General features: G+C 38.6%; 1 pseudogene; it reads left to right on the top strand.

The window, feature by feature from the left end:
• The first annotated feature begins 5921 nt into the window (after window positions 1-5921).
• Window positions 5922-7613, top strand: LOC124240709 (rab9 effector protein with kelch motifs-like; annotated as a pseudogene).
• The last annotated feature ends 338 nt before the right edge of the window (window positions 7614-7951 follow it).

Below are 7951 nucleotides of genomic sequence, written 5' to 3'. Positions count from 1 at the left end.
TTCAAAAAAAAACTTAATAGTCACATGTATACCAAGATATTCATTATTTGTAAAATACATCTTACTAAATTTTATGATGACTGCCTTTTTTTCTACCTTTCTGCTTCCCTTCTCCCTTCTCATTTCATATGGGCTTGCAAATGTGAACTAATTCCTTATCAATATGTAAAATAAGTCTGGAACACTGATTTATTTAGTTAAATTTTTGTCAACAACAATCAAAAACAATAAATGCACATTAATTAATATTTTTAAAAGCACTTTATTTTAAATTAATTTTTTGTGTATCTTGTGAATTAAGGGCTTAATTTTTAAGTGAATATTCAGTTTTTCCAGCCCCATGTGATTAAAGCACTACTCTTTCCCCTTTGAATTAACTTGACACCTTAGTTAAAAATCAAGTGAACATTTCTAAGTGGGTCTACTTTTGACTGATTAGCCTGTTCCTCTCATCTTGTCTCAGTTTGGGTAATTAGTGTGTTTCTATGAATTTGTACATTTATCTAAATTTATTGGTATATATTTGTTCATAATGTTCGTTTATAATCCTTTTTATTTCTGTACTGTCACTAGTAACGTCCCCACTCTCGTTGCTGATTTTATTTATTTGTGGTTTCTCTCTATTTTTTTCTTTTCTTAGTCAGTCTAGCTAAAGATTGTTTTTTTATTTTTTTGACCTTTTTAAAGAATTAACTTTTGATTTCACTGATTCTATCGTTTTTCTATCCTCTATTTTATTTATCTCCACTCTGATTTTTTTTTCCCTTCCTTCTGCTACCTTTGGATTTAGTTTGTTATTATTTTCTCCTTCCTCAAAATATAAAATTAGGTTATGAATTTTAAGTCTTTTCTTTTTTTAATATAGGCATTTGCCATTATAAATTTTGCCCTGAGCACTGCCTTCGCTGTATCCCATAAGTTTTAGTACGTTTTGGTTTTGTTTATTTGTCTCTAAATATTTTCTAGTTTCCTTTGTAATTTCTTCTGAGGCCCATTGGTTGTCAAAGAGCATATTGCTAATTTCCACATGTTTGTGAATTTTCCAGTTTTCCTTCTCTTATTAATTTCAAATTTCATTCCATCACGATCAAAAAAGATACCTTATTAGGGATCCCTTGTATCTGACCAGTCATTTCTCTCTTGCTGCTTTCAAGATTCTCTTTGTCTTTGGTTTCGAATAGTTTGATTATAATCTATTTCTGTGTGGGTCTCTGAGTTTATCCTAATTAGGGTCCACTGAGCTTTTTGAATATGTAGATTCATGTCTTTCATCACTTCGTGGTATGTTCAGCCATTATTTCTTCAAATAGACTTTCTGCCCCTTTATTTGTCTCATCTCTCTCTGGTATTCCCATGCTGCGTACGTTGTTCCACTTGATGGATCTCCCACATGTCTCTCAGGCTCAGTTTACTTTTTTTCTTTATGCTTCTAAATGGACCATTTCAATTGTCCTATCTACAAGTCCACTGATTCTTTCTTCTACGTGCTCAAATTTGCTGTTGAATCTCTCTAGTGAATTTTTCATTTCAGTTATTACATTTTCAGCTCCAGAATTTCTGTTTTTTTTAATAGTTTCTATCTCTTGATTGATAGTCTAATTTTGTTCACATATCATTTTCCTGATTTCTTTTAGTTCTTTACTCATGTTTTCTTTTAGCTATTTGAGCATACTTAAGACAATTGTTTAAAAGTTTTTGCCTAGTAAATCTCACCTTCTGTAGGGATGGTTTCTGTCAATTTACTTTGTTCCTTAGAATGGGTCATACTTCTCTCTTTCTTTGTATGCTTTGTGATAAATTTTTGTTGAAAATTGGACATTTAAACTTTATGCTATAGTAATTCTGGACATTAGATTCTCCTCATTCACCAAGGTCTGCTGCCTTTTCAATTGTTAAAGGCTATAGTGGTCTACCTGTCTAGTGAGCCCAAAATATTCCTGCAAAGACTGCATTCCTTGTCATGTACAGCCACCAAAATCTCTGCTTCCTGGCTTGTGTTCATCTAGTGCTTTGACAGAGATATCTCTGAATGCTAGGAACCAATAACATTTTTTTTAAAAAAGAGCAAGCATTGGACATTGACTCCATGCAGGGGCACTCCTTCCACACTTAGCCAGGCTTGCACTGAGCCTATGGATTAGCCTAAAGTGAAAGCTTGGGGTCTTCTCAGGTATTCTCTGAGCACATGTCCTTGCCTGGGTCTGTGCATGGCTTTCTAAATCTCTCAATATAGACGCTGCCATTGAGTGTTCTAATTTTCCAAAGAAACTCTGCCCAGCTTATGCTCTTGGGTCTCAGGTGGTTTATTGACTGTTTTGACCATAATCTTTTGCCACAAGCATCTGAGAATTGTTAGTTTGGCTTGCAGTGTTTTTGAGTAATGCTGACCACTTGAGTTTCCAGTAAGGTGACAGAGAAATAAGCACCTTGCATCATTCCTTCAGGTAGTGCCTAGGAAGGTTAGAACAGATGTACACAATAATTTGCAAATAGGTCTGCTTTGTTCCCTCTGGAATCACTGGGTTCCCCCTAGGAATGCAGCCTACTGCTATGTTAAAACCAAGACCTCTACCACAATGGTGAGGGGCGGGGACAAGGGCAAGGAAAAGTACCACAAACTTTTATTATTACTTCAAATTTATCTTTATCTTGCTTCAGCATTTGCTTAGCTACTGCAAACTTTTTACTGCTTTCCAGAGTTCTGACAAATTTGGTTCTGACAGTTTCTGCTTGCTTTTCAATGTTTTTCTGGAAGGATGAAAGCTAGGAGCTGCCTTCTACCATTTTGCTGTCACTTCCTTTATGCCCATTCTTGAAGGGGCTGTTTGAAATGCTGTGTTGAGAAGGATTGTGAGGCTAAGTCAAGTCAAGTGGGAGAAAATGTCAAGAATGATTAGTTATGTCTCTCACAGTTATGGGAGAAAAATGTTATAGTAAATGGTCTACAAAGTTTCCAATGCTGGATAAGCCCAAATAAATACTACATGAGTTGGTCAAGTACAGTCCAGAACAGGACCATGATTTCTGGACTACCACTCTAGTATTGACTGAGAGTGTTCTAAACCATGCCTACACATGTACTTTCTGATAAGGGGGCATACTACTGACTCACAAAGACATCCTGTCTCCGAGGAGAGGATGCTCTTAATAATGTGGCATGCGGAATCAAGAGGAAAACTTGGCATCAGATGTACCTAGGTTCAAATGTTGACTTTACCCTTTAGTACTTTGAATTTGAGGATGACTTTAACTCTTGGCTTAAATAAGCTTATTTATAAAATTTTTTATTGAATTTGTTTTTAAAATTTTTTTTTTTATTTTTTTTTATTTTTTCCTTTTTCTCCCCAAAGCCCTCCGGTACATAGTTGTATATTCTTCGTTGTGGGTCCTTCTAGTTGTGGCATGTGGGACGCTGCCTCAGCGTGGTTTGATGAGCAGTGCCATGTCCGCGCCCAGGATTCGAACCAACGAAACACTGGGCCGCCTGTAGCAGAGCGCGCGAACTTAACCACTCAGCCACGGGGCCAGCCCCTGTTTTTAAAATTTTTAACAGTTCGTTGAAAATAGTAAGAAAGAGATCTGTGAGCATGCTTTGATCTACTAATATTGCTTATTACTATTATTACTGCTAGAGTAATGCTAATCCTAGCCCTATGTGACAGAGAGGGTAAATGACAAGAGGCAGTGAGGTTTCTCATAACTAGGATAAAAGTTCTCATATATCTTGATTTATGCAAGAGGATTCCAGTTTATACACAGCGCTCTAGAATGTGAGTAGTGTCTTCTTTCAATTCTAAAGTATCCTGATTTGAATAAATTAGATGGCTGCCCTAGTTGTGATGTTATGGGCATCACGCAATAGAATACTGATCTCCTAGACAGGATACCAAGCTCTCCTAGTAAGAATTCAACAACTTCCTAGAAGTTTAGCCAGAGAAGAAAAGAGCAATATCTTTGTACTGGAAGTTTCACAATAAATCTAGTCCCTTGGTTCATCTCTCCTTCTCTCTTTCCTTTTCCTCTGTTAGTTGACTACCTCAACGACCATTCCTTTCTTCTTCCCTGGTAGCAGAAACCCAATTGTTAGACAGATTCGTTGCCACCTAGAATAAAAGACAACAGTTTCTAACCTCCCTTGGAGCCTTGCCAACCAGATGACGAAGTTCTGAATAATGGTGAATAAGTGTAGGATAGAACAACTAGGAAGGTTATTAAGTGAGATAACTCAAGTCAGAGGAACAAAGAAGGGAGGATTTGGCCAGTTTGTTAGCTCCATTTAGTAATTTCCCTCTTGTGGTTTATCATGTTGTTGCGTCACATGCCCATCCGGGTGAGCAGTGTGGGATAGGTTGCCGAGAGACCAAAGAAAAGACCTGGAGAACAGTGAACAAGGCATATGGGTTTATTGGGAGTTACTTACAGGGAAGGTCCAGTGGTGGACAGCTGGACACCAATGTGCACCCATTACTGCCCCCTGAGAGAAGCTTGCTTAAGTAGACAGAGGAACAAAGGCTGCATGCTTGCCAAGGGGCTGTCCTTGGTATAACCAGCGTTCTCAGGATCAGTAGCTCACATGGAGGGGCTCTGTGTCCCTGTAAGACGTGATGTTCTTTATGTGAGATAAGGGAGGATCTGGGCTGGCCAGGCCCTAGGTTGTTACAAATCTCAGCAGCTGGGCGGCCTGCCCAGAAGTGAGCCAGAAGGACATATGGTTTCAATGGGTCTGGGGGCTTTCGCTGAGCAAGCAAGGCCCAGGCCCTACACATGCAGATATAATGTTCAGAATTGCAGCACCCCCCTCGAGCCTTCAAGTGAACTTAGGGATAAGCTCCACTCATTGGAATGGTACACAATAAAGACAGAGATCAGGGCTCCTAATGGCATTGGGGTCTTACCCACCAGCCCTGGACCACTTGGAATACCAAAAAGAGAAATAAATTCATGTGTTTTTTAAGCAACTACTTTCTGTGTCTCTGTTGCTCTCAGCCTATCACAATCCTAATTTACACAGAATTTGTTCCATGGGCATGAAACATTGAAATATCAGAACCTCATATCTACCCCTGCTAAAGAACAAAATTCAAATGAATAAATTTTAAAGATTTTTATTTTTAAAGTTATTCTTTTTAATTCAGTGATTCATGAATTGGGCAATATCCAATCTAGCAGAGAAAGGAGCTCCAAAGAACTGTAGAAAGCAGGAGATTTTATAGACAGGAGGGAGCAGGAAAAAGGAAGCTATACTGGGCATTTTCTGATTGGTTAAAGTAGGGTTAGTTTCCTTATATGGAGCAAAGGGAAGTCTTAGAGCCAGGTCAGGTAACTTGTGCCAAAGAGATAAGCACTGATTGCCTGACCTGGGCCTTTCTTTTCTGGAAGAGCTGAGCATAGAAACTTAGCTAAGTTTAGGTTTGCTGACAAGGGGCTTAGCATGAGCGACTCCATTTTGGGCCTAATCTGGTTACTCTAACACCCCCAATATGGTAGGTCGGGAAGCTGGCAACATTAATAATTCAATGATAAAACATTTGGTCAAGCTGCTGCCTGCCTTTCCTTGGAAAGCAGACAAAAAGCTATATGAAAAGCAGACTAAACAGCCTTAAGGGACAGTGTGGAAAAGTTAGAATGTTGTCTGTGCAGGCTGCTTCTTGCTGCTTTCAACAAAGTTCCAGGATTGAGGAACTGACTCAATCCAGCTTATCTGTAAGCGGAGATATTAGGGAAGTGTTCTCTCTCTGTGGTGTGAAATCCAAATGCATTATATTTGAAGTCTTTAAGGATTTTTTTAAAAAAGATAACTGCTCTGTGCTCCAAACTAAAGCACATATAAGTCTACTCTGAAGAAGCAGCCTTAGCGGGAGATAAATCACTGGCCTCAAAGCTTTTAAAAAGGCCTTCCACTAATAGTTGCCTGTCAGACAATGGGAGGGAAGCTAACAGCAAAGATCAGATTAAGTATGTTGTCTTTCCACCCAAGCCTATTCTTTTAAGTGGTCTCAAGGTAGAATCAGGCCTGGAATCTGGAAGCCAAAGAACCTATAAACCTGGACTGCAACTATCTGTTACTATTAAAACTTTAATAGTACCTGAACCTGCACTGGAAGGAAACAGCCCTTAGAATCTTTTCAAGCTCCATGAAAGGAAGCCCTCTATTGCCTACATTAGAAATAGCCATGGAGGGTCATAGAGAATGAAGCGTCTCCCCGAGAAGGTAGGGCTCTGGAACAAGAGACAAGGGAGGACAATGGCAGGAAAGTTTCTCCAGAAAGCACAAGTAGAATAAACAGGTATTGTAACCAAGAAATCTATTCTATCACCAAGTTAAGAGGCTTCTCTATTCCTGCCTAGCAGGATTTCAAAATTTTGATGAGCTAATGATGCCAATGTTTTTACTCTCTACTTGTTCTAAATGGAATTTTTGTGCCATTCTTTCTGCTCCTTCTCTTCTGGGTGTTTAGCAGGTAGATAAGTTGTCTTTTAGTTTAGCAAGTCACCAAATAATAAAGAGCTACTAGATCTGTTAGAGAATCAGCAGTCATCCAGAGACTCTGCACACTGAGCTAGATGCACAACTGGACTAGCTTTCTTGCAGCTTGCTGTGGCCATGTGACTAAGTTCCAGGCATCAAGTTGCAAATGAAAGTGTGGAGTACTTAAGGAAATTTCTTCAAAAAACATGGGGCACCTCCTCCTTTTCTTACTCCATCCTAATAACTGGGATGCAGATGGGCAGGCAAAAGCTCCAGCAGCCATCTTAGACCAATGAGGACATTGAGATGAAAAAGAACAGTCCATTCTTTCTCAGTCCTGTGTCCTCCTTCCAAGACTGCCATGCAGAGATGGGACTACAGTAGGGGCAGCAAGAGGAGCCCTTCTACATACAGGAAGATTTTGCTGCTGAATTCTGGACTTTGGGGCTGGCAGTCAGTGATCTAGGCACTGGTCATATTCATCCATTCCTCTATTCATTCATCCATTTTGTTTCTTCATTCACTCATTGATTACTGACTTGAAATATTGAAGCTATAAGGGTTTGATACAAACACTCTGACCTTGTCTCAGTCAAAGATCTGTAAAAAAACATAATTTTCCTGGGATAATCTTGTGACAATAGTGGGAAGGACAAAGCTCTTCATCCATGGAGGCTCATCAGGTCAAAAATTCTATGATGACTTCCATTACATTGATTTAAGTGAAATGAAGTTGTAGAAATTGAGTCCCACTGGGTGTTCCCACAGTTGTGCCACACATTTAGCTGTGGTCATGGAGAAACGTGTATATCATTAGTTCTTACAGGAGCACTGAACACACTGTACCAACGTCACACAGAAAAGTAGCATTGGACCTTGCTTAAATTTGACATCCCTTTTCACAGCTATATGATTGGACCATCCTATGTGTATCAGTCCAAGGCTAGTGATGTCTCTATCTGAGAAAGAAGAGCCAATTTCTGTCACTTTCAACTATGAAGCTGAGAAAGGGGATTTTGCTGACAAACCAAGGTTGTGACCCACATGAGGAAAACTAAACTGGCACACAGCTCTGTTTTATGTTTGGTGGAATGAAGGAAGAAGGGAAATCTATAAAGATCATATTTTGACTGTAGTTGACTAATAAAACCCATATTTTATTAAATAAAAAAGTTGATAAGATAAATAAGTCCTTGAGATGTAATGTACAGCATGGTACTATAGATAATAATACTGTATTGTATATTTGAAAGCTACTAAGAGAGCAGATCTAAAAGATTCTCATCACAAGGAAAACAGTGTGTAACTATGTGTGGTGATAGATGTTAACTAGACTTATTGCAATGATCATTTCACAATATATACAAATATCAAATCATTATGTTGTATACCTGAAACTATATAATGTTATATGTCAATTATATCTCAATAAAGGTATTTATTATTTATAAATAAAGGTGAAAAAAAGAAGAAGAGGGGCCA

Source organism: Equus quagga, chromosome 6, assembly GCF_021613505.1.
Source record: "Equus quagga isolate Etosha38 chromosome 6, UCLA_HA_Equagga_1.0, whole genome shotgun sequence".
NCBI classification, from domain to species: Eukaryota; Metazoa; Chordata; class Mammalia; order Perissodactyla; family Equidae; genus Equus; species Equus quagga.
This window is presented reverse-complemented; position numbering and strand designations above follow the sequence as displayed.